Genomic DNA, 27,612 nt, shown 5'->3' with positions numbered 1-27,612 from the left:
ATCATATGGTTTTTCTCCTTCAATTTGTTAATATGGTGTATCACAATGATTGATTTGCGTATATTGAAGAATCCTTGCATTCCTGGAATAAACCCCACTTGCTTATGACGTATGATCCGTTTAATGTGCTGTTGGATTCTGTTTGCTACTATTTTGTTGAGGACTTTTGCATCTATGTTCATCAGTGAAATTGGCCTGTAGTTTTCTTTCTTTGTGACATCTTTGTCTGGTTTTGGTATCAGGGTGATGTTGGCCTTGTAGAATGAGTTTGGGAGTGTTCCTCCCTCTGCTATATTTTGGAAGAGTTTGAGAAGGATAGGTGTTAGCTCTTCTCTAAATGTTTGTTAGAATTCGCCCGTGAAACCATCAGGTCCTGCGCTTTTGTTTTTCGGAAGATTTTAATCACAGTCTCAATTTCAGTGCTTGTGATTGGTCTGATCATATTTCCTCTTTCTTCCTGGTTCAGTCTTGGCAGGTTGTGCATTTCTAAGAATTTGTCCATTTCTTCCAGGTTGTCTATTTTATTGGCATACAGTTGCTTGTAGTAATCTCTCATGATCTTTTGTATTTCTGCAGTGTCAGTTGTTACTTATACAGATTGCCAAAAAACACAAGAAAGAATGCTCAACTTCATTAGTCATTAGAGAAATGCAAATCAAAACTACAATGAGATATCATCTCACACCAGTCAGAGTGGCCATCATCACAAAAATTTAGAAACAATAAATGCTGGAGAGGGTGTGGAGAAAAGGGAACTCTCTTTCACTGCTGGTGGGAATGTAAATTGATACAACCACTAAGGAGAACAGTACAGAGGTTCCTTAAAAAACTACAGATAGAACGACCATACGACCCAGCAATCTCACTACTGTGCATATACACTGAGAAAACCATAATTCAAAAAGAGTCATGTACCAAAATGTTCATTGCAGCTCTATTTATAATAGCCAGGACATGGAAGCAACCTAAGTGTCCATCATCGAATGAATAGCTAAAGATGTGGCACATGTATACAATGGAATATTACTCAGTCATAAAAAGAAATGAAATTATTTGTAGTGAGGTGGATGGACCCAGAGTCTGTCATACAGAGTGAAGTAAGTCAGAAAGAGAAAAACAAATACCGTATGCTAACATATATATATGGAATCAAAGAAAAAACAAAAAAAAAGGTCATGAAGAACCTAAGGGTAAGACGGGAATAAAGACACAGACCTACTAGAGAATGGACTTGAGGATATGGGGAGGGGGAAGGGTAAGCTCTGACAAAGTGAGAGAGTGGCATGGACATATATACACTACCAAACATATAATAGATAGCTAGTGGGAAGCAGCCGCATGGCACAGGGAGATCAGCTTTGTGACCACCTAGAGGGGTGGGATAGTGAGAGTGGGAGGGAGGGAGACGCAAGACCGAAAAGATATGGGAACAAATGTATGTGTACGGCTGATTCACTTTGTTATAGAGCAGAAACTGACACACAACTGTAAAGCAATTATACTCCAATAAAGATGTTTAAAAAAAGAAAAAAAGAAGCAAATTTGTGAGACAGATTCAGGTAAGTAGAGAGAGATTTGGAAGGATTTGAATGGTAGACTGAGTAGCTTGAACACTGTCCTCAGAGCAGGTAGCCACTAACTCCATTCATTTTTCCACATATAGGAGACTGTGGAATGACGTAAACATAGGTATTCTACTAGTAAGCAAAATGCACCAGCTTACTTCATAAGAAAACTTAACTGTTTATATATTTCAATAACAATCATTTTCAAATATTTATAGCAAGTTGGAAAGATAATCTAATGTTTCATTTTGCCCCAAAATTAGATGCTCCACTTAGAGGAACATAAAAAATTGGAGCTTATTTAACCAACACACAGTACCCAGCAAGTGAGAGACCTTCATAACCTAAGAAATTGTTTGTAGCATAGTATAAAACAGTAAGCACAACTCAACAAATCTACCATAGGAGAGATAGAAAATGACTCTATTAAAGATATATACATATATATATATCTTTATACATATGTATACTAAAGATATATATATATCTTTATATATATGTATCTTTATACATATATATGTATATATACATATATATGTACATATGTAATATATATGTACATATATGTACATATGTAACATATATGTATACACATATATGTATATATGTATATATTACATGTGTATTATATGTACATATATGTATATATACATATATAAAATATATGTGTGTACATATATATTACATATATATTACATATGTAATATATTACATATGTACATATATATGTACATATATATGTACATATATAAAGATATATATATCTTTATATATATGTATCTTTATACATATATATGTATATATATATATACATATGCATGTACATGTACTTGTGTGTATATATATATACAAAATATATATATATAAAACACTAGCCCTGCAAACCTCAAAGTCTGTTTTTCATCTGCTATGAAAATACACTTTGTAATGTGTCTGTTTTGTTGCCTATCAACAATAAATGTATATTAACACATAAATTTTCTCTCTACCAATACAATGCTAATTGATTTTCATCATTAAAAATCCTCACATGAGAGCTGAATTACCAAACCCTTCCAAGAAAGTATACATCAAACAACATAGTTTGATTGGTAAGCATTTTCTTCTTGCATACTTATTCTTTAATAAATGGTGATCCAGGTATTCCATATCGTAGATTTTTTAAAATACTTTTGAGTGCCCACATATACCAGACTTTGTATTAAGCCTTTGAGGGAATATGATTTTGCATAAAATGTGGTCTTGGTACTGCAGAGTCTTATATTCTAGTACAAATGATTAAACATATACATATACAAGTAAAATAATAGGATTACAATAGAGGTGTCAAAGTAGATTTAGTGTTTTCCAACAACAGCACTATTGACATTTTGGATCAGATAATTCTTAATGGTAAGGAGTCATCCTGTTATTGCGGAATGTTTAGCAGCATCCCTGACCTCTACTCACTAAGTGCCAATAGCACCATCCCAGTTGTGACAACCAAAAATATCTCCACTTATTGCCAAATGTCCCCTGAGGACTCAGTGAAAAATCACCTGCAGTTTTGAACCAATGTATAGTCCCATGTGCAATTTGCTAGTGAAAAATCTTCTTGTTGGAGAAACGAAAGTAAGTCCACAGAGGAGCAGGCTGCTAATATGAGTAAGTGTAAAAGAGGAGAGTACTTCAGGGATAGAGAAGATAATGAGAAAGGGGCTGACCTGGAGATGGAAAGCCAAGATAATAAGTATAAATTATGTTCAAGGGTCACATAGCATGTGGTGATCAGGAGATGGTTAGTAGAGAAAATACTGCTAAAGTAAAAAGCAATCAAATTATAGAGGTCCTTGAATATAAAATAAAGAGAATGCTTTTCATTTCATATAGATGCCATTTTAATATGTAGATGAAATGAAAAATGTATCAGTTTGGAAATGTTAATATGACAGTTCTGAGAAGAATGACGGGCAAATGAGAGTTTATTTTTGGTCTGGTTAAGGACATAATTTGGCAGAAATTGGAGAAAATATTTGTGACATATGTTTTTCCCAACATGGGATGAAAGAGGAAAATCAAGAAAAGAAGTAAACTCTATAACTTGTTTCTGTGTTTGTTCTCAAAAATTTTTGTTGAAATTGTTTTCTCACAGTAGAGTGGACACTTCATAATAGAACTGATTGGCAGATGTGCCCCGATTCTCTAGAATCCATGAACTGGAAAGTTGTAACTGATATTGCAGAGCTGTGAAGACAAAGATGATATTCTCAAAATAACTACAATGACATATAAATTATGAATCAAAGAATTGAAATAATTTTGCTGAAGAAAAGTAATCAACTTAAATTCCAAGGCCTGGCACAGAGAAAGTGTTCAGTACTTGTCTGCTGAATGACTTTTATACACATTGAGGTTCTCACCACACAAGTAGACTTTAAATGTCTCTTCACCTTTCCTATAACTTTTGAGAGTTTTGATCTAATGTTATCTCCATTTGGAACATATAATGTTAGGACAGAACATAATTCAATTTCACGTGATATACAAATGTAATACTAAAATCCCTGAAAACACCATCTAAAGGGTTAAAATATGTACTCTTGAACTACACTGTTCATTTGCTCTGAAAAGATTTACTATCTCTTTGAACATTAAAATCTTGCATGTACAGATGATATGGTATTAAAAATAGGGAGAAAAGGAAGTAACGTCAGAGAGACCTGTTCACACCTACATCTTCTTCCATTCTTGCCCAAAGTCACCTCTGACCTAGATCTAAGAAAGGGGCATTTTCTAAAGTCACAGAAGCCTTCTATTTTTTGTTTGTCAACAGGCTAGTATATTTATTTCGGAAATACTTAACCTTACATTTCTAAGATAACTACATTTGGTAGGCAATTAAAATGTATTTTTTGAAAAATACAGATGCAGTGAAGTAATAAGAGAATAACTGGCTCTGAATAAATGAAAACCTTGGGAAATTGATGGAGAAAATATAATCTCAGGCATACAAGAATTTTGATTTTGTTAAATGATCAAACTCTAGTTTTTTATAAAAGAGAATTAAATATGGTGGAAATTAAAAAGAGAGGTCTTTCTTTCAGCAGTTAGATATAAAATGGGTAATAATAAAAAGAAACTTGAATAATTGAGACAAGTTAAGAGACTGATACAATAATCCAGATGTTCACTTATCAAAAGGTAAGCAGGGATGAAGTGAGAGAGTGGCATGGGCATATATACACTACCAAAGGTAAGCTGGGATGAAGTGAGAGAGTGTTTTATCATCTGTTGTTAGGTGATAAAAATGAGTTTTATATAAGTTCTCTTTGGAAGGATATTTAAACATAATCAGTGACCATATTCATCTATGTTAAACACTTGATTAATTTAAAAGTATCTCAATCTATACATTAATATATACTCTATAAAGACTTAACCATGGGCTCCAATTTTTTCCCCTCATTTTTACATTTGGCAAACATTTGTTGATACATTATGTGTTAAGTGCAATGCAAGGGACTGGGCACATGAGGGTGTATAAGACAGAGCTCCCCATTTTCCAGGAGTTGACTGCCTAGGAGAATGCATAAGCCAGAATAGGGGTTTTGTGAACCTCCATTAGTTGGAGCTGGAGACTTTCACCAGAAAGCAGTCATTCACCTGTTTTGGCTCTGTCTTTTACTGCTAAAATTAACTTTTGTCCACATATGATCTTTATTTACCAGACAGTATCATACATCTGTAAAATTTGAAAATAAACAGGTTTTTAAAATATGTACATGTCTATGTTTCTTTCTACTAGTCTGATTTCTTACCAGCTCAATATAATGCTTAACACTAATTCAAGGGGCAAGATTAAGAAAGTAAAAATAACTGAACGTTTCAGTCACCATCTCATTTTATAGACCATTATATCACTACATAGTTTTGCTATCCCTTTGAGTTGATGGAAGTTATATTTTTTAAATCCTGCTGAGTGATTTTTAATGTGTATTTACCCACAGACCTGTAAATGAAAGTACTATTTGAGAGGAATCATTCACCTAGGTTTAGAAATATGGAACCACTACAAGACTATAGTTGACAAAGCAACATCTGTAAAAATGTATTTCTATTGACTCTGAGTAAAAATAATATGGACTCTTATGTAAAAATTTGAAATTTATTAGATAATACTTTTCAGAGAAATAAGTTTTCACTATTCCCTTTATCTTTATTTTCAAGCATATTCATCTTTATTCACAAATTTTATGGGCTGTACTTTAAAATTCAGCTTTATAACAACCAAGTTTTGCAGTATTGTCTCAGAACATACAAACCTCTTTAAAGTAAGTGTAGCCCTAATGTCTCAGAACCCATTTGCCCGAAAAGCTTAGAAAGTTCCCTGCATCACTTCTAGGATTTGAGGTTTCTTAAGGTTTTTTTGTTTTCCTCGCAAAATTGCTATTTCTTCCCAAAGCATTTTCTTCTCTGTTAAATGAATGCTAAATTGTGTATCATTTTTGATTATTGAGCTAGGAATCTTGTTTTTCTTCTCTTTGTCACAAAATAAGAAACTTAAAGAATGACAATATTTTGTTTTCAATTATATATGGGCACTGGGTAAGATAAGAAGATATGCCAAATTAAGGATTGTAAACTGCCTAAAATGTTCTATTGCTTAAATAGTGTTTGAGACATGGTTCCTTCCCTGTTTAGAAACAGTGAGGGCTGCCCTGTTATGCTTGCAAGTGCACTTTTGGCTTAGTTACATTGTGGGAAATGTGAGCCTTTGTTGACTTTGGAGATTCAGGTGCGAAAATTTGGATTCAAACAAATAAGTGAAAAATCACACATACCCTGTTGAAGAATGTGTCTTCTGCTTTTTTAGGATGGAATGTCCTGAGATACCTATTAAATCTAACTGGTCTATTATGTCATTTAAGACCAGTGTTGCCTTATAGATTTTCTGTCTGGATGATCTGACAATTGATGTAAGTGGGGTGTCAAAGTCCCCTACTATTTTTGTGTTATGGACTATTTCTCCCTTTATGGCTGTTAATAGTTGCTTTGTGTATTGGGTGCATAATTGTTAACAAGTACTAGGTGCATATTTGTTAACGAGTAAAAAGTCCCTTATTTCTCTTACTATGGACTTCCTTTTAAAGCTGGAGTATTGCTACTCCAGCTTTCTTTTCATTTCCATTTGCATGGAATATCTTTTTTCATCCCCTCACTTTCAGTCTATGCGTATCTTTTGCTCTGAACTGAGTCTCTAGTAGGCAACACGTAGATGGGTCTTGTTTTTTATTCTCTCAGCCACCATATATCTTTTTGATGGGAGCATTTAGTCCTCTGATATTTAAAGTGATTATTGATAGTTATGTACATATTGCCATTTAAAAATTTGTTTTCTGGTTGTTTTTCATAATTCTTCTCTATTTCTTTTTTTCTTCTTTTACTCTCTTCCCTTGTGGTTTTCAATAAGTTTTGCCATTTTAATTATGACATGTCTTGCTATGGGTCTCTTTTGGTTCATTTTGTTTGGGACTCTGCTTTTTGTACCTTGATATCTGTTTCCTTTTTCAGGTTTAGGAGTTTTTCAGCCATAATTTCATCAAATACATTTTTGATTCCCTTCTCTCTCTCTTCTCCTTCTGGGACCCCCATAATGTGAATGTTAGTATGCTTGATGTTGTCCTAAAGGTTCCTGAAACTATTATTTTTTTTAATTGTTCTTTTTCCTTTCCTGATTGGGTAATTTCCATTATTCTATATTCCAGATCAGTTATACATTCTTCTGTATCACCTAGTCCACTGTTATTTACTTCTAGTGTATTTTCTTTCTTTTTTAAAAAATTTTCTTTCTTACACCATGCAGCATGAGGGATCTTAGTTCTCTAACCAGGAATTGAAACTGTGTCCCTTGCAGTGGAAGGGCAGAGTTTTAACCACTGGACCAACAGGGAGTCCCCTTCTAGTGTATTTTCAATTTCAGTTATTGTATTCTTCAGCTCTGACTGGTTCTTTTTGTATTTTCTAATTTCTTGTTAAAATTTCACTGTATTTATATATTATTTCCCCAAATTCAGTTAGCATTCTTACTACTAATGTTTTGAACTCTTTATCTGGTCAATTATTTTTCAGTTTTATTAGTTGTTTTTTCAGGGTTTTTCATTGTTGTTGTTTTTGCTCTTTGGTTTGAAGGAAATCCTTCTGCTTTCTCATTTTATTTTACTCTATGAAATTAGGTGAAGCAGTTACCTCTCCCAGTCATGAAGGCATATCCTTGTATAGGAGCATCCCTATGTCATTTTCATGTCTCAGTGGCTATGCTAGGAGAGCTGAATCTGAAGCGCACACAGTCTGCATCTTTCCCTGGTTGTGCTAGCAACCACTGCCTTGGTGGAAGGTAGGGCTGGAGGTGGAAGGGCTACAGCCACAGTCAGGTAAGCTGGGGCTTCTCCTGTGTTCAAGGCCTGTCACCATCCTATTGGGGGTGATGGTCGTGGTGGGGCAAAGGTCTAGAACATGTGCCTTGAGGGAGTTGAGTTTCTCCCAAGCATGAAGGCAGTCTCCACCTTGGTTTGGTATGTGAACAGGGCCTTAGGACTTGGTACTGCACTTCTGTGTTATTTTCACTTTTTCCCTGGTGTGTTCACCTTGGTTAGAGGCTGGGTCTGGGACAGAGGGTTTGGTGCCACACCACCACTGAGCTTGCCCCACTCTCTCCCAAATGTGCACAGGGATCTGCCCTCTGGTAATGGTAATCTCCCCCCTGGAGCTACCTTCAGTTTCTCTGAAGGGTGTGCAGGGATGCATGAACTGGCAATACTTGCCCCTGCCTTTTGTCAAAGGCAGGGCCTGGGTCTAATCCAGTCCTGCTTTATCCAAGTGTACACACTCTCATCTCCCCTTGGTGGGGAGCAGTACAGAAGCTAGAAGACCTGGCGCAGGGCCCCTGTGCACGCTGGGGGCCACGCTGTGGCAGCCCTGGCAAGCCAGCCAGAGCCCAAGGCAGTTTTCAATCTGCTGCTTCTGCACTGTGACTGAGAGTAAGCAAGTGTATGCATGTGCTCTTCAAGAGGGCTTCTGGTTTCTTACAGTCCTCCAGTAAGCCCCACTGGTGTTCAAACCAGTTAAGGGTGCTCACCTTTCCAGTGTCATGTCCCAAGGCTGGGGTGCCTAAGTTGTGACTCAAACATCTCATTCCCCAGGGAGGATCACTACGCCTGTGATATTCAATAGTGGTGTAGGTCTTGAACAGGTCATTTCTCCTCCCTTCCTATCAGACTCTGTGTGGATCTTTCTTTACAGCCTTTGTTGTAGAAGAACTTTTCCCTTGTCCCCAGATTGATTTCACGAGAATCACTCTATATATAGTTGCAATTTTGATGTGTTCATGATTGGAGGTGAGCCCAGTGTTCTCCTACTCTGCCATCTTGATCCTCCTAAAACATTTTTGAGTGCTTAGTTTGAAACACAATGATTTGAACTTCCACAGACATTATCTAATGTCTCAGTTTTAATCCTGTAAGAAACAGATGACAAGACAGAATTAGATGCATACATTATTTTCTGGGAGAAATGACTGAAAAAGATAAAGAGGAAAAGCAGGATCAGAAAAAGCCTGAAGATTCTGATATATGTCCGACATCTGTGAAAGGAGAGAAGGAAGAAAGAAAGCTGGGTAAGAGAGCTGTACAGTGCTAAAGTTAAAATTTCCCATAAGTAGAGTGCTACAAAAGGCAAGAATTGCCTAGATCTAGTACCTCTGTTGTTCTCAGTTATGGGCCAGGGGAAGCCCAGGAAGAGCATGAACACTATGGTGAATCTTAAATGTGTAGGAACTAGAGGTTATTTGCCAACTATTCTTCTTGCAGCAGGTTTTCTAGAAGGGATGTCTGAGTGCACACCTCCATGGCCATCACAGTCTACCCTTTGTATGTCTCATAAAGTCTCTCCTCCAGAGATTTTCAGGAAGTATCCCATGATTTTTGTGTATGTCTCTTGCTGACAGAAATTTTAAAACTGGGACATTAGGAGGACAAATTTTAGCCCTGTCTCTACAGTCAGTATTTGAGTGATAAGTGTAGGTTCCTCAAAACTCATTCCTGATGGGTTTAAGCACTAGTATATCATACCTTTATCAAACTACGATTGCTGCATATGTTCACTCACTATATAAATTAAACAAGGGAACATCACAAAGTATCAAACTGGATCACCTGGATTCCACACGTATTCCTTTAGGCCCTCTAATGGCAAAAGCAGGCTTACCTTATTCTGGAAATCAGATTCAATGACTTGTGCAAAGATGGTGATACCTCCCCTTACCTGGTGGTTTCTGGACATGAAGCATCTAAACTATCCAGGTGACAGCTGTAGTTGTAGCTTAATGGGACTTCTACTGTTTCCTCTGGCAAGAGTTTGTCCCTTTTCAGACTAGGACCTGTAATGAAAAGCAGAAAGTCCCACAGTGGGTCATCAGGAGTACTACAAGATGGTAAGTGTCATGACTCATTTCCTACCACTTGCTTCTTAGGTCCATATATTCTTCTTGTTTAGACCTATGATTTAGTGTGTATATTATGTACTGAAGTATGGCAATTCATCTTTGCACACAGGCAGTCCTTTCTCAGTACGTTTTGGAACCTAGCACTGACAAGGGAGTCCAAAAGAGAGCTGATATGCTTCCTAGAGTTCAAGAACCACAGGGACTAAGGCTCTATGCAATCTGTGGCTTCCCTAAGTCTGTCATGAGAACACCTGGACGTTAGCTTGAGGCTAGAGGCCCCATGTGGTGGGCCCATTCCCTGAAGACTACTGAAGGATGACCACCTACCAAGGGATGGCAACCTCCAAGTTTCTTGCCTAGAAACTCACGTCATCACGCTGGCAATTGTGTTACGAAGAGAAGCTGTGCAGCAACAGTGTTTCTTGGGGAGAATTGAGCCCGCGGCTCTGTCAATCCCGATGAGGAAAATAAAGGTTCACTCGCAGACTTACTTTCAAAAGGGACCACACAGAGCATTCACCCTGCTGTGTCTTTCTCTAGTTTGTACTCCCAAAGTGCGTTAGAAGGGAGATACTTGAGTTGTTTCACTTACCACATGCTAGATGTTTAGCAAAAGAAGGCCTTTACTGCCCTTCTTTCGGCATATGGTTGTCCTCAGCCGAACAGTTCTCTCAGCTCCTAGAAGCGACGGGCGGTCCCTTGTGTACATCTTGGATCCCAGTGCAGACCTGTTAGTCCTAAGACACCAGAAATGCTTCCTACACTTAAAGCACCGCTTTGACAAACGCTGCCTGGAACCTGTTGCCTGCCTATCTGTGTGACGAACCAAACAGTACCTTAGCTTGGGGCCAGTCCTCCTCTATGTTTGGCTTACTCACCGACGATTGCTGAGGGCTGAGCACCTAGCAGGGAGTGAAAGGCCACGTATGCCTCACGGGGTGGGGGTGGGGGGGAAATCAGTTGTCCTCACAAAGGCAATTCTGCAACGAAGAAAAGATAGGCCACTACACTCTTCATCAGGTAACCTTGAGGTCGCGTGTCGACATTCCAGTGTGCCAAATAAACTTCACATCACGCTTCAGTTTCCAAGGCGAGGGCACAGCGTCTTATGCTGCAGTTTCTGACTCCCTACTGGACGTTCAGTTGACCAACTAGACCCTTTAGTGAGTAAACTTTGTGATACAGGGGGTCGTGATTGTGGTGAAAGGATTAGCAAGTCATGGCTTAGTGAGGCTGGGGTGTACAATGTATCACCGGAATTCCTGGCTTTCAAGGGAGAGCCCGAAATTTTTCAGGCTACACTGAATGTCCAGTGGCCGCCTGGGCTAAATTCCATCACGTGCGAGTTCCCTGAAGGTGGGGTCGAATCACTGTACGTTTTGTGTGCTCTAGGTTCGGCAGAAAAGCAGACACGTTTTGCATGAAGGAATGAACAGAACGCTGATAGCTGGCTGTTTCTAAGCTATCCCAATCTAGGTGTTTCTCCGACGAAGCCCTTCACTGCCCATGACTCGGCATCTAGCTCCTGCCAGCGGTGCATTGCTCACAACTCCCTGAAGACACAGGAGGCCCTTTTAGTCCGTTTCAGATCCTATTGCAGACCGGCGACTCAAGAGAGACCTGATATGCTTCGTAGGGTTCAAGAAACACAGGGACTAAGGCTGCATGGGGTCTGTTGCATGCCTACCTCGTTCATGAGAAAACCTGAACATTAGCTTAAGGCCAGAGGCCCCGTGTGGTTCTCCCCTTCCCTGAGGACAAGCGAAGTAGGAGCACTTACCGAGGAACGGCACCATCCAATTTCCTTCCAGGAAACTCACTTGTCATCACAAAGGCAACTGTGCAACAACACTGTTTCCCAGGGAGAACTGAGCCCGCAGCTCTCTAAATCCCAATGAGGAAAATAAAGTTTCCCTTCAAGCCTTAGTTTCAAAATGGACCGCAGAGCATTCACCCTGTTGTTTCCGTCTCTCCATGGCACGTCCAAGGTGCGCATAGCACGGAGATACTACAGTCGTTTCAACTTGCCGCATCCTAGCATTTTAACAAAAGACGCCCTTCACAGCCCTTCTTTCGGCCTATAGTTGCCCTCAACTGAGCATTGCTCACAAGGCCCGGAAAGGACGGGCAGTCCGTCGTTTACATCTTGGATCCTAGTGCAGACCCCCGTGTCTTCAGACGCCAGAAACACTTCCTAGATTTAAAGCACCGCTTTGACAAAGGCTGCCGTGAGCTTGCGGCCCGCCTATGTCTGTGATGAGAGAAGTAGAACGTTGGCTTGAGGCGAGTCGTCCGGGGTTGTGGGCGTACTCACGAACGATTTTTGAGGGATGAGGACGTGGCAGGAATTGAAAGCCAAGTGTTCTTTCGTGGAAGATAACTTGTCCTCCCAAAGACGACTGTGCAGCAATGAGAAGATTGGCAACAACAGTGTTTACCAGGTAACCCTGGGGCCGCAAACGCTCCACTTTCCAATGAGGAAAATCAACATACCCAGGAAGCCTCAATTTCCAGCAGGACAAAGCAGCATATTACCAAGTCGCATCGGACTGTCTCTTGTACATCCCGTGGACACAGCGGATTGTGACCCTAGTAACCATTGCCATGCTGGGAGTCCTGACTGTGGTGTAAGGATAGCAAGGTGAGGGCTTAGTTAGGCCTAGGTGACGGTACTTCTCTAGACTATCTACCAGTTCGGGAAAACCCTGGAGGTTTTCAAGCCGGACTTAAAGTGTAGTTGCCGCTTGAGGTAGACAGACGTCACGGAGCAGCTCCCAGGAGCAGTGGTAGGCTAATTGTATTTTCCAGTGCAGCTCAGGGTTCCTCCAGAGCGCAGACACCCTTGGCATGAAGGAAGGCATGGAACGCTGATAACTGGGTTGCTTTCAAGCTATCGCAATCCAGGTGTCTAAACAACGAAGCCCTTCACTGCCCATCAGTCGGCATCTAGCTGTTCCCGACGGTAGATGGCTCAAGGCTCCCTGAAGACACAGGCAGTCCTTTCTCAGTACGTTTTGGAACCTAGCGCTGACAAGGGAGTCCAAAAGAGAGCTGATATGCTTCCTAGAGTTCAAGAACCACAGGGACTAAGGCTCTATGCAATCTGTGGCTTCCCTAAGTCTGTCATGAGAACACCTGGACGTTAGCTTGAGGCTAGAGGCCCCATGTGGTGGGCCCATTCCCTGAAGACTACTGAAGGATGACCACCTACCAAGGGATGGCAACCTCCAAGTTTCTTGCCTAGAAACTCACGTCATCACGCTGGCAATTGTGTTACGAAGAGAAGCTGTGCAGCAACAGTGTTTCTTGGGGAGAATTGAGCCCGCGGCTCTGTCAATCCCGATGAGGAAAATAAAGGTTCACTCGCAGACTTACTTTCACAAGGGACCACACAGAGCATTCACCCTGCTGTGTCTTTCTCTAGTTTGTACTCCCAAAGTGCGTTAGAAGGGAGATACTTGAGTTGTTTCACTTACCACATGCTAGATGTTTAGCAAAAGAAGGCCTTTACTGCCCTTCTTTCGGCATATGGTTGTCCTCAGCCGAACAGTTCTCTCAGCTCCTAGAAGCGACGGGCGGTCCCTTGTGTACATCTTGGATCCCAGTGCAGACCTGTTAGTCCTAAGACACCAGAAATGCTTCCTACACTTAAAGCACCGCTTTGACAAACGCTGCCTGGAACCTGTTGCCTGCCTATCTGTGTGACGAACCAAACAGTACCTTAGCTTGGGGCCAGTCCTCCTCTATGTTTGGCTTACTCACCGACGATTGCTGAGGGCTGAGCACCTAGCAGGGAGTGAAAGGCCACGTATGCCTCACGGGGTGGGGGTGGGGGGGAAATCAGTTGTCCTCACAAAGGCAATTCTGCAACGAAGAAAAGATAGGCCACTACACTCTTCATCAGGTAACCTTGAGGTCGCGTGTCGACATTCCAGTGTGCCAAATAAACTTCACATCACGCTTCAGTTTCCAAGGCGAGGGCACAGCGTCTTATGCTGCAGTTTCTGACTCCCTACTGGACGTTCAGTTGACCAACTAGACCCTTTAGTGAGTAAACTTTGTGATACAGGGGGTCGTGATTGTGGTGAAAGGATTAGCAAGTCATGGCTTAGTGAGGCTGGGGTGTACAATGTATCACCGGAATTCCTGGCTTTCAAGGGAGAGCCCGAAATTTTTCAGGCTACACTGAATGTCCAGTGGCCGCCTGGGCTAAATTCCATCACGTGCGAGTTCCCTGAAGGTGGGGTCGAATCACTGTACGTTTTGTGTGCTCTAGGTTCGGCAGAAAAGCAGACACGTTTTGCATGAAGGAATGAACAGAACGCTGATAGCTGGCTGTTTCTAAGCTATCCCAATCTAGGTGTTTCTCCGACGAAGCCCTTCACTGCCCATGACTCGGCATCTAGCTCCTGCCAGCGGTGCATTGCTCACAACTCCCTGAAGACACAGGAGGCCCTTTTAGTCCGTTTCAGATCCTATTGCAGACCGGCGACTCAAGAGAGACCTGATATGCTTCGTAGGGTTCAAGAAACACAGGGACTAAGGCTGCATGGGGTCTGTTGCATGCCTACCTCGTTCATGAGAAAACCTGAACATTAGCTTAAGGCCAGAGGCCCCGTGTGGTTCTCCCCTTCCCTGAGGACAAGCGAAGTAGGAGCACTTACCGAGGAACGGCACCATCCAATTTCCTTCCAGGAAACTCACTTGTCATCACAAAGGCAACTGTGCAACAACACTGTTTCCCAGGGAGAACTGAGCCCGCAGCTCTCTAAATCCCAATGAGGAAAATAAAGTTTCCCTTCAAGCCTTAGTTTCAAAATGGACCGCAGAGCATTCACCCTGTTGTTTCCGTCTCTCCATGGCACGTCCAAGGTGCGCATAGCACGGAGATACTACAGTCGTTTCAACTTGCCGCATCCTAGCATTTTAACAAAAGACGCCCTTCACAGCCCTTCTTTCGGCCTATAGTTGCCCTCAACTGAGCATTGCTCACAAGGCCCGGAAAGGACGGGCAGTCCGTCGTTTACATCTTGGATCCTAGTGCAGACCCCCGTGTCTTCAGACGCCAGAAACACTTCCTAGATTTAAAGCACCGCTTTGACAAAGGCTGCCGTGAGCTTGCGGCCCGCCTATGTCTGTGATGAGAGAAGTAGAACGTTGGCTTGAGGCGAGTCGTCCGGGGTTGTGGGCGTACTCACGAACGATTTTTGCGGGATGAGGACGTGGCAGGAATTGAAAGCCAAGTGTTCTTTCGTGGAAGACAACTTGTCCTCCCAAAGACGACTGTGCAGCAATGAGAAGATTGGCAACAACAGTGTTTACCAGGTAACCCTGGGGCCGCAAACGCTCCACTTTCCAATGAGGAAAATCAACATACCCTGGAAGCCTCAATTTCCAGCAGGACAAAGCAGCATATTACCAAGTCGCATCGGACTGTCTCTTGTACATCCCGTGGACACAGCGGATTGTGACCCTAGTAACCATTGCCATGCTGGGAGTCCTGACTGTGGTGTAAGGATAGCAAGGTGAGGGCTTAGTTAGGCCTAGGTGACGGTACTTCTCTAGACTATCTACCAGTTCGGGAAAACCCTGGAGGTTTTCAAGCCGGACTTAAAGTGTAGTTGCCGCTTGAGGTAGACAGACGTCACGGAGCAGCTCCCAGGAGCAGTGGTAGGCTAATTGTATTTTCCAGTGCAGCTCAGGGTTCCTCCAGAGCACAGACACCCTTGGCATGAAGGAAGGCATGGAACGCTGATAACTGGGTTGCTTTCAAGCTATCGCAATCCAGGTGTCTAAACAACGAAGCCCTTCACTGCCCATCAGTCGGCATCTAGCTGTTCCCGACGGTAGATGGCTCAAGGCTCCCCGAAGACACAGGCAGTCCTTTCTCAGTACGTTTTGGAACCTAGCGCTGACAAGGGAGTCCAAAAGAGAGCTGATATGCTTCCTAGAGTTCAAGAACCACAGGGACTAAGGCTCTATGCAATCTGTGGCTTCCCTAAGTCTGTCATGAGAACACCTGGACGTTAGCTTGAGGCTAGAGGCCCCATGTGGTGGGCCCATTCCCTGAAGACTACTGAAGGATGACCACCTACCAAGGGATGGCAACCTCCAAGTTTCTTGCCTAGAAACTCACGTCATCACGCTGGCAATTGTGTTACGAAGAGAAGCTGTGCAGCAACAGTGTTTCTTGGGGAGAATTGAGCCCGCGGCTCTGTCAATCCCGATGAGGAAAATAAAGGTTCACTCGCAGACTTACTTTCACAAGGGACCACACAGAGCATTCACCCTGCTGTGTCTTTCTCTAGTTTGTACTCCCAAAGTGCGTTAGAAGGGAGATACTTGAGTTGTTTCACTTACCACATGCTAGATGTTTAGCAAAAGAAGGCCTTTACTGCCCTTCTTTCGGCATATGGTTGTCCTCAGCCGAACAGTTCTCTCAGCTCCTAGAAGCGACGGGTGGTCCCTTGTGTACATCTTGGATCCCAGTGCAGACCTGTTAGTCCTAAGACACCAGAAATGCTTCCTACACTTAAAGCACCGCTTTGACAAACGCTGCCTGGAACCTGTTGCCTGCCTATCTGTGTGACGAACCAAACAGTACCTTAGCTTGGGGCCAGTCCTCCTCTATGTTTGGCTTACTCACCGACGATTGCTGAGGGCTGAGCACCTAGCAGGGAGTGAAAGGCCACGTATGCCTCACGGGGTGGGGGTGGGGGGGAAATCAGTTGTCCTCACAAAGGCAATTCTGCAACGAAGAAAAGATAGGCCACTACACTCTTCATCAGGTAACCTTGAGGTCGCGTGTCGACATTCCAGTGTGCCAAATAAACTTCACATCACGCTTCAGTTTCCAAGGCGAGGGCACAGCGTCTTATGCTGCAGTTTCTGACTCCCTACTGGACGTTCAGTTGACCAACTAGACCCTTTAGTGAGTAAACTTTGTGATACAGGGGGTCGTGATTGTGGTGAAAGGATTAGCAAGTCATGGCTTAGTGAGGCTGGGGTGTACAATGTATCACCGGAATTCCTGGCTTTCAAGGGAGAGCCCGAAATTTTTCAGGCTACACTGAATGTCCAGTGGCCGCCTGGGCTAAATTCCATCACGTGCGAGTTCCCTGAAGGTGGGGTCGAATCACTGTACGTTTTGTGTGCTCTAGGTTCGGCAGAAAAGCAGACACGTTTTGCATGAAGGAATGAACAGAACGCTGATAGCTGGCTGTTTCTAAGCTATCCCAATCTAGGTGTTTCTCCGACGAAGCCCTTCACTGCCCATGACTCGGCATCTAGCTCCTGCCAGCGGTGCATTGCTCACAACTCCCTGAAGACACAGGAGGCCCTTTTAGTCCGTTTCAGATCCCATTGCAGACCGGCGACTCAAGAGAGACCTGATATGCTTCGTAGGGTTCAAGAAACACAGGGACTAAGGCTGCATGGGGTCTGTTGCATGCCTACCTCGTTCATGAGAAAACTTGAACATTAGCTTAAGGCCAGAGGCCCCGTGTGGTTCTCCCCTTCCCTGAGGACAAGCGAAGTAGGAGCACTTACCGAGGAACGGCACCATCCAATTTTCCTTCCAGGAAACTCACTTGTCATCACAAAGGCAACTGTGCAACAACACTGTTTCCCAGGGAGAACTGAGCCCGCAGCTCTCTAAATCCCAATGAGGAAAATAAAGTTTCCCTTCAAGCCTTAGTTTCAAAATGGACCGCAGAGCATTCACCCTGTTGTTTCCGTCTCTCCATGGCACGTCCAAGGTGCGCATAGCACGGAGATACTACAGTCGTTTCAACTTGCCGCATCCTAGCATTTTAACAAAAGACGCCCTTCACAGCCCTTCTTTCGGCCTATAGTTGCCCTCAACTGAGCATTGCTCACAAGGCCCGGAAAGGACGGGCAGTCCGTCGTTTACATCTTGGATCCTAGTGCAGACCCCCGTGTCTTCAGACGCCAGAAACACTTCCTAGATTTAAAGCACCGCTTTGACAAAGGCTGCCGTGAGCTTGCGGCCCGCCTATGTCTGTGATGAGAGAAGTAGAACGTTGGCTTGAGGCGAGTCGTCCGGGGTTGTGGGCGTACTCACGAACGATTTTTGAGGGATGAGGACGTGGCAGGAATTGAAAGCCAAGTGTTCTTTCGTGGAAGATAACTTGTCCTCCCAAAGACGACTGTGCAGCAATGAGAAGATTGGCAACAACAGTGTTTACCAGGTAACCCTGGGGCCGCAAACGCTCCACTTTCCAATGAGGAAAATCAACATACCCAGGAAGCCTCAATTTCCAGCAGGACAAAGCAGCATATTACCAAGTCGCATCGGACTGTCTCTTGTACATCCCGTGGACACAGCGGATTGTGACCCTAGTAACCATTGCCATGCTGGGAGTCCTGACTGTGGTGTAAGGATAGCAAGGTGAGGGCTTAGTTAGGCCTAGGTGACGGTACTTCTCTAGACTATCTACCAGTTCGGGAAAACCCTGGAGGTTTTCAAGCCGGACTTAAAGTGTAGTTGCCGCTTGAGGTAGACAGACGTCACGGAGCAGCTCCCAGGAGCAGTGGTAGGCTAATTGTATTTTCCAGTGCAGCTCAGGGTTCCTCCAGAGCGCAGACACCCTTGGCATGAAGGAAGGCATGGAACGCTGATAACTGGGTTGCTTTCAAGCTATCGCAATCCAGGTGTCTAAACAACGAAGCCCTTCACTGCCCATCAGTCGGCATCTAGCTGTTCCCGACGGTAGATGGCTCAAGGCTCCCCGAAGACACAGGCAGTCCTTTCTCAGTACGTTTTGGAACCTAGCGCTGACAAGGGAGTCCAAAAGAGAGCTGATATGCTTCCTAGAGTTCAAGAACCACAGGGACTAAGGCTCTATGCAATCTGTGGCTTCCCTAAGTCTGTCATGAGAACACCTGGACGTTAGCTTGAGGCTAGAGGCCCCATGTGGTGGGCCCATTCCCTGAAGACTACTGAAGGATGACCACCTACCAAGGGATGGCAACCTCCAAGTTTCTTGCCTAGAAACTCACGTCATCACGCTGGCAATTGTGTTACGAAGAGAAGCTGTGCAGCAACAGTGTTTCTTGGGGAGAATTGAGCCCGCGGCTCTGTCAATCCCGATGAGGAAAATAAAGGTTCACTCGCAGACTTACTTTCACAAGGGACCACACAGAGCATTCACCCTGCTGTGTCTTTCTCTAGTTTGTACTCCCAAAGTGCGTTAGAAGGGAGATACTTGAGTTGTTTCACTTACCACATGCTAGATGTTTAGCAAAAGAAGGCCTTTACTGCCCTTCTTTCGGCATATGGTTGTCCTCAGCCGAACAGTTCTCTCAGCTCCTAGAAGCGACGGGCGGTCCCTTGTGTACATCTTGGATCCCAGTGCAGACCTGTTAGTCCTAAGACACCAGAAATGCTTCCTACACTTAAAGCACCGCTTTGACAAACGCTGCCTGGAACCTGTTGCCTGCCTATCTGTGTGACGAACCAAACAGTACCTTAGCTTGGGGCCAGTCCTCCTCTATGTTTGGCTTACTCACCGACGATTGCTGAGGGCTGAGCACCTAGCAGGGAGTGAAAGGCCACGTATGCCTCACGGGGTGGGGGTGGGGGGGAAATCAGTTGTCCTCACAAAGGCAATTCTGCAACGAAGAAAAGATAGGCCACTACACTCTTCATCAGGTAACCTTGAGGTCGCGTGTCGACATTCCAGTGTGCCAAATAAACTTCACATCACGCTTCAGTTTCCAAGGCGAGGGCACAGCGTCTTATGCTGCAGTTTCTGACTCCCTACTGGACGTTCAGTTGACCAACTAGACCCTTTAGTGAGTAAACTTTGTGATACAGGGGGTCGTGATTGTGGTGAAAGGATTAGCAAGTCATGGCTTAGTGAGGCTGGGGTGTACAATGTATCACCGGAATTCCTGGCTTTCAAGGGAGAGCCCGAAATTTTTCAGGCTACACTGAATGTCCAGTGGCCGCCTGGGCTAAATTCCATCACGTGCGAGTTCCCTGAAGGTGGGGTCGAATCACTGTACGTTTTGTGTGCTCTAGGTTCGGCAGAAAAGCAGACACGTTTTGCATGAAGGAATGAACAGAACGCTGATAGCTGGCTGTTTCTAAGCTATCCCAATCTAGGTGTTTCTCCGACGAAGCCCTTCACTGCCCATGACTCGGCATCTAGCTCCTGCCAGCGGTGCATTGCTCACAACTCCCTGAAGACACAGGAGGCCCTTTTAGTCCGTTTCAGATCCCATTGCAGACCGGCGACTCAAGAGAGACCTGATATGCTTCGTAGGGTTCAAGAAACACAGGGACTAAGGCTGCATGGGGTCTGTTGCATGCCTACCTCGTTCATGAGAAAACCTGAACATTAGCTTAAGGCCAGAGGCCCCGTGTGGTTCTCCCCTTCCCTGAGGACAAGCGAAGTAGGAGCACTTACCGAGGAACGGCACCATCCAATTTCCTTCCAGGAAACTCACTTGTCATCACAAAGGCAACTGTGCAACAACACTGTTTCCCAGGGAGAACTGAGCCCGCAGCTCTCTAAATCCCAATGAGGAAAATAAAGTTTCCCTTCAAGCCTTAGTTTCAAAATGGACCGCAGAGCATTCACCCTGTTGTTTCCGTCTCTCCATGGCACGTCCAAGGTGCGCATAGCACGGAGATACTACAGTCGTTTCAACTTGCCGCATCCTAGCATTTTAACAAAAGACGCCCTTCACAGCCCTTCTTTCGGCCTATAGTTGCCCTCAACTGAGCATTGCTCACAAGGCCCGGAAAGGACGGGCAGTCCGTCGTTTACATCTTGGATCCTAGTGCAGACCCCCGTGTCTTCAGACGCCAGAAACACTTCCTAGATTTAAAGCACCGCTTTGACAAAGGCTGCCGTGAGCTTGCGGCCCGCCTATGTCTGTGATGAGAGAAGTAGAACGTTGGCTTGAGGCGAGTCGTCCGGGGTTGTGGGCGTACTCACGAACGATTTTTGCGGGATGAGGACGTGGCAGGAATTGAAAGCCAAGTGTTCTTTCGTGGAAGACAACTTGTCCTCCCAAAGACGACTGTGCAGCAATGAGAAGATTGGCAACAACAGTGTTTACCAGGTAACCCTGGGGCCGCAAACGCTCCACTTTCCAATGAGGAAAATCAACATACCCTGGAAGCCTCAATTTCCAGCAGGACAAAGCAGCATATTACCAAGTCGCATCGGACTGTCTCTTGTACATCCCGTGGACACAGCGGATTGTGACCCTAGTAACCATTGCCATGCTGGGAGTCCTGACTGTGGTGTAAGGATAGCAAGGTGAGGGCTTAGTTAGGCCTAGGTGACGGTACTTCTCTAGACTATCTACCAGTTCGGGAAAACCCTGGAGGTTTTCAAGCCGGACTTAAAGTGTAGTTGCCGCTTGAGGTAGACAGACGTCACGGAGCAGCTCCCAGGAGCAGTGGTAGGCTAATTGTATTTTCCAGTGCAGCTCAGGGTTCCTCCAGAGCGCAGACACCCTTGGCATGAAGGAAGGCATGGAACGCTGATAACTGGGTTGCTTTCAAGCTATCGCAATCCAGGTGTCTAAACAACGAAGCCCTTCACTGCCCATCAGTCGGCATCTAGCTGTTCCCGACGGTAGATGGCTCAAGGCTCCCCGAAGACACAGGCAGTCCTTTCTCAGTACGTTTTGGAACCTAGCGCTGACAAGGGAGTCCAAAAGAGAGCTGATATGCTTCCTAGAGTTCAAGAACCACAGGGACTAAGGCTCTATGCAATCTGTGGCTTCCCTAAGTCTGTCATGAGAACACCTGGACGTTAGCTTGAGGCTAGAGGCCCCATGTGGTGGGCCCATTCCCTGAAGACTACTGAAGGATGACCACCTACCAAGGGATGGCAACCTCCAAGTTTCTTGCCTAGAAACTCACGTCATCACGCTGGCAATTGTGTTACGAAGAGAAGCTGTGCAGCAACAGTGTTTCTTGGGGAGAATTGAGCCCGCGGCTCTGTCAATCCCGATGAGGAAAATAAAGGTTCACTCGCAGACTTACTTTCACAAGGGACCACACAGAGCATTCACCCTGCTGTGTCTTTCTCTAGTTTGTACTCCCAAAGTGCGTTAGAAGGGAGATACTTGAGTTGTTTCACTTACCACATGCTAGATGTTTAGCAAAAGAAGGCCTTTACTGCCCTTCTTTCGGCATATGGTTGTCCTCAGCCGAACAGTTCTCTCAGCTCCTAGAAGCGACGGGCGGTCCCTTGTGTACATCTTGGATCCCAGTGCAGACCTGTTAGTCCTAAGACACCAGAAATGCTTCCTACACTTAAAGCACCGCTTTGACAAACGCTGCCTGGAACCTGTTGCCTGCCTATCTGTGTGACGAACCAAACAGTACCTTAGCTTGGGGCCAGTCCTCCTCTATGTTTGGCTTACTCACCGACGATTGCTGAGGGCTGAGCACCTAGCAGGGAGTGAAAGGCCACGTATGCCTCACGGGGTGGGGGTGGGGGGGAAATCAGTTGTCCTCACAAAGGCAATTCTGCAACGAAGAAAAGATAGGCCACTACACTCTTCATCAGGTAACCTTGAGGTCGCGTGTCGACATTCCAGTGTGCCAAATAAACTTCACATCACGCTTCAGTTTCCAAGGCGAGGGCACAGCGTCTTATGCTGCAGTTTCTGACTCCCTACTGGACGTTCAGTTGACCAACTAGACCCTTTAGTGAGTAAACTTTGTGATACAGGGGGTCGTGATTGTGGTGAAAGGATTAGCAAGTCATGGCTTAGTGAGGCTGGGGTGTACAATGTATCACCGGAATTCCTGGCTTTCAAGGGAGAGCCCGAAATTTTTCAGGCTACACTGAATGTCCAGTGGCCGCCTGGGCTAAATTCCATCACGTGCGAGTTCCCTGAAGGTGGGGTCGAATCACTGTACGTTTTGTGTGCTCTAGGTTCGGCAGAAAAGCAGACACGTTTTGCATGAAGGAATGAACAGAACGCTGATAGCTGGCTGTTTCTAAGCTATCCCAATCTAGGTGTTTCTCCGACGAAGCCCTTCACTGCCCATGACTCGGCATCTAGCTCCTGCCAGCGGTGCATTGCTCACAACTCCCTGAAGACACAGGAGGCCCTTTTAGTCCGTTTCAGATCCTATTGCAGACCGGCGACTCAAGAGAGACCTGATATGCTTCGTAGGGTTCAAGAAACACAGGGACTAAGGCTGCATGGGGTCTGTTGCATGCCTACCTCGTTCATGAGAAAACCTGAACATTAGCTTAAGGCCAGAGGCCCCGTGTGGTTCTCCCCTTCCCTGAGGACAAGCGAAGTAGGAGCACTTACCGAGGAACGGCACCATCCAATTTCCTTCCAGGAAACTCACTTGTCATCACAAAGGCAACTGTGCAACAACACTGTTTCCCAGGGAGAACTGAGCCCGCAGCTCTCTAAATCCCAATGAGGAAAATAAAGTTTCCCTTCAAGCCTTAGTTTCAAAATGGACCGCAGAGCATTCACCCTGTTGTTTCCGTCTCTCCATGGCACGTCCAAGGTGCGCATAGCACGGAGATACTACAGTCGTTTCAACTTGCCGCATCCTAGCATTTTAACAAAAGACGCCCTTCACAGCCCTTCTTTCGGCCTATAGTTGCCCTCAACTGAGCATTGCTCACAAGGCCCGGAAAGGACGGGCAGTCCGTCGTTTACATCTTGGATCCTAGTGCAGACCCCCGTGTCTTCAGACGCCAGAAACACTTCCTAGATTTAAAGCACCGCTTTGACAAAGGCTGCCGTGAGCTTGCGGCCCGCCTATGTCTGTGATGAGAGAAGTAGAACGTTGGCTTGAGGCGAGTCGTCCGGGGTTGTGGGCGTACTCACGAACGATTTTTGCGGGATGAGGACGTGGCAGGAATTGAAAGCCAAGTGTTCTTTCGTGGAAGACAACTTGTCCTCCCAAAGACGACTGTGCAGCAATGAGAAGATTGGCAACAACAGTGTTTACCAGGTAACCCTGGGGCCGCAAACGCTCCACTTTCCAATGAGGAAAATCAACATACCCTGGAAGCCTCAATTTCCAGCAGGACAAAGCAGCATATTACCAAGTCGCATCGGACTGTCTCTTGTACATCCCGTGGACACAGCGGATTGTGACCCTAGTAACCATTGCCATGCTGGGAGTCCTGACTGTGGTGTAAGGATAGCAAGGTGAGGGCTTAGTTAGGCCTAGGTGACGGTACTTCTCTAGACTATCTACCAGTTCGGGAAAACCCTGGAGGTTTTCAAGCCGGACTTAAAGTGTAGTTGCCGCTTGAGGTAGACAGACGTCACGGAGCAGCTCCCAGGAGCAGTGGTAGGCTAATTGTATTTTCCAGTGCAGCTCAGGGTTCCTCCAGAGCACAGACACCCTTGGCATGAAGGAAGGCATGGAACGCTGATAACTGGGTTGCTTTCAAGCTATCGCAATCCAGGTGTCTAAACAACGAAGCCCTTCACTGCCCATCAGTCGGCATCTAGCTGTTCCCGACGGTAGATGGCTCAAGGCTCCCCGAAGACACAGGCAGTCCTTTCTCAGTACGTTTTGGAACCTAGCGCTGACAAGGGAGTCCAAAAGAGAGCTGATATGCTTCCTAGAGTTCAAGAACCACAGGGACTAAGGCTCTATGCAATCTGTGGCTTCCCTAAGTCTGTCATGAGAACACCTGGACGTTAGCTTGAGGCTAGAGGCCCCATGTGGTGGGCCCATTCCCTGAAGACTACTGAAGGATGACCACCTACCAAGGGATGGCAACCTCCAAGTTTCTTGCCTAGAAACTCACGTCATCACGCTGGCAATTGTGTTACGAAGAGAAGCTGTGCAGCAACAGTGTTTCTTGGGGAGAATTGAGCCCGCGGCTCTGTCAATCCCGATGAGGAAAATAAAGGTTCACTCGCAGACTTACTTTCACAAGGGACCACACAGAGCATTCACCCTGCTGTGTCTTTCTCTAGTTTGTACTCCCAAAGTGCGTTAGAAGGGAGATACTTGAGTTGTTTCACTTACCACATGCTAGATGTTTAGCAAAAGAAGGCCTTTACTGCCCTTCTTTCGGCATATGGTTGTCCTCAGCCGAACAGTTCTCTCAGCTCCTAGAAGCGACGGGCGGTCCCTTGTGTACATCTTGGATCCCAGTGCAGACCTGTTAGTCCTAAGACACCAGAAATGCTTCCTACACTTAAAGCACCGCTTTGACAAACGCTGCCTGGAACCTGTTGCCTGCCTATCTGTGTGACGAACCAAACAGTACCTTAGCTTGGGGCCAGTCCTCCTCTATGTTTGGCTTACTCACCGACGATTGCTGAGGGCTGAGCACCTAGCAGGGAGTGAAAGGCCACGTATGCCTCACGGGGTGGGGGTGGGGGGGAAATCAGTTGTCCTCACAAAGGCAATTCTGCAACGAAGAAAAGATAGGCCACTACACTCTTCATCAGGTAACCTTGAGGTCGCGTGTCGACATTCCAGTGTGCCAAATAAACTTCACATCACGCTTCAGTTTCCAAGGCGAGGGCACAGCGTCTTATGCTGCAGTTTCTGACTCCCTACTGGACGTTCAGTTGACCAACTAGACCCTTTAGTGAGTAAACTTTGTGATACAGGGGGTCGTGATTGTGGTGAAAGGATTAGCAAGTCATGGCTTAGTGAGGCTGGGGTGTACAATGTATCACCGGAATTCCTGGCTTTCAAGGGAGAGCCCGAAATTTTTCAGGCTACACTGAATGTCCAGTGGCCGCCTGGGCTAAATTCCATCACGTGCGAGTTCCCTGAAGGTGGGGTCGAATCACTGTACGTTTTGTGTGCTCTAGGTTCGGCAGAAAAGCAGACACGTTTTGCATGAAGGAATGAACAGAACGCTGATAGCTGGCTGTTTCTAAGCTATCCCAATCTAGGTGTTTCTCCGACGAAGCCCTTCACTGCCCATGACTCGGCATCTAGCTCCTGCCAGCGGTGCATTGCTCACAACTCCCTGAAGACACAGGAGGCCCTTTTAGTCCGTTTCAGATCCTATTGCAGACCGGCGACTCAAGAGAGACCTGATATGCTTCGTAGGGTTCAAGAAACACAGGGACTAAGGCTGCATGGGGTCTGTTGCATGCCTACCTCGTTCATGAGAAAACCTGAACATTAGCTTAAGGCCAGAGGCCCCGTGTGGTTCTCCCCTTCCCTGAGGACAAGCGAAGTAGGAGCACTTACCGAGGAACGGCACCATCCAATTTCCTTCCAGGAAACTCACTTGTCATCACAAAGGCAACTGTGCAACAACACTGTTTCCCAGGGAGAACTGAGCCCGCAGCTCTCTAAATCCCAATGAGGAAAATAAAGTTTCCCTTCAAGCCTTAGTTTCAAAATGGACCGCAGAGCATTCACCCTGTTGTTTCCGTCTCTCCATGGCACGTCCAAGGTGCGCATAGCACGGAGATACTACAGTCGTTTCAACTTGCCGCATCCTAGCATTTTAACAAAAGACGCCCTTCACAGCCCTTCTTTCGGCCTATAGTTGCCCTCAACTGAGCATTGCTCACAAGGCCCGGAAAGGACGGGCAGTCCGTCGTTTACATCTTGGATCCTAGTGCAGACCCCCGTGTCTTCAGACGCCAGAAACACTTCCTAGATTTAAAGCACCGCTTTGACAAAGGCTGCCGTGAGCTTGCGGCCCGCCTATGTCTGTGATGAGAGAAGTAGAACGTTGGCTTGAGGCGAGTCGTCCGGGGTTGTGGGCGTACTCACGAACGATTTTTGCGGGATGAGGACGTGGCAGGAATTGAAAGCCAAGTGTTCTTTCGTGGAAGACAACTTGTCCTCCCAAAGACGACTGTGCAGCAATGAGAAGATTGGCAACAACAGTGTTTACCAGGTAACCCTGGGGCCGCAAACGCTCCACTTTCCAATGAGGAAAATCAACATACCCTGGAAGCCTCAATTTCCAGCAGGACAAAGCAGCATATTACCAAGTCGCATCGGACTGTCTCTTGTACATCCCGTGGACACAGCGGATTGTGACCCTAGTAACCATTGCCATGCTGGGAGTCCTGACTGTGGTGTAAGGATAGCAAGGTGAGGGCTTAGTTAGGCCTAGGTGACGGTACTTCTCTAGACTATCTACCAGTTCGGGAAAACCCTGGAGGTTTTCAAGCCGGACTTAAAGTGTAGTTGCCGCTTGAGGTAGACAGACGTCACGGAGCAGCTCCCAGGAGCAGTGGTAGGCTAATTGTATTTTCCAGTGCAGCTCAGGGTTCCTCCAGAGCGCAGACACCCTTGGCATGAAGGAAGGCATGGAACGCTGATAACTGGGTTGCTTTCAAGCTATCGCAATCCAGGTGTCTAAACAACGAAGCCCTTCACTGCCCATCAGTCGGCATCTAGCTGTTCCCGACGGTAGATGGCTCAAGGCTCCCTGAAGACACAGGCAGTCCTTTCTCAGTACGTTTTGGAACCTAGCGCTGACAAGGGAGTCCAAAAGAGAGCTGATATGCTTCCTAGAGTTCAAGAACCACAGGGACTAAGGCTCTATGCAATCTGTGGCTTCCCTAAGTCTGTCATGAGAACACCTGGACGTTAGC

Source organism: Leucopleurus acutus (assembly GCF_964270905.1).
Source record: "Leucopleurus acutus genome assembly, chromosome: 10".
Classification (NCBI taxonomy): Eukaryota; Metazoa; Chordata; class Mammalia; order Artiodactyla; family Delphinidae; genus Leucopleurus; species Leucopleurus acutus.
The sequence above is the reverse complement of the archived record's forward strand: the minus strand, read 5'-3'. Positions refer to the sequence as shown.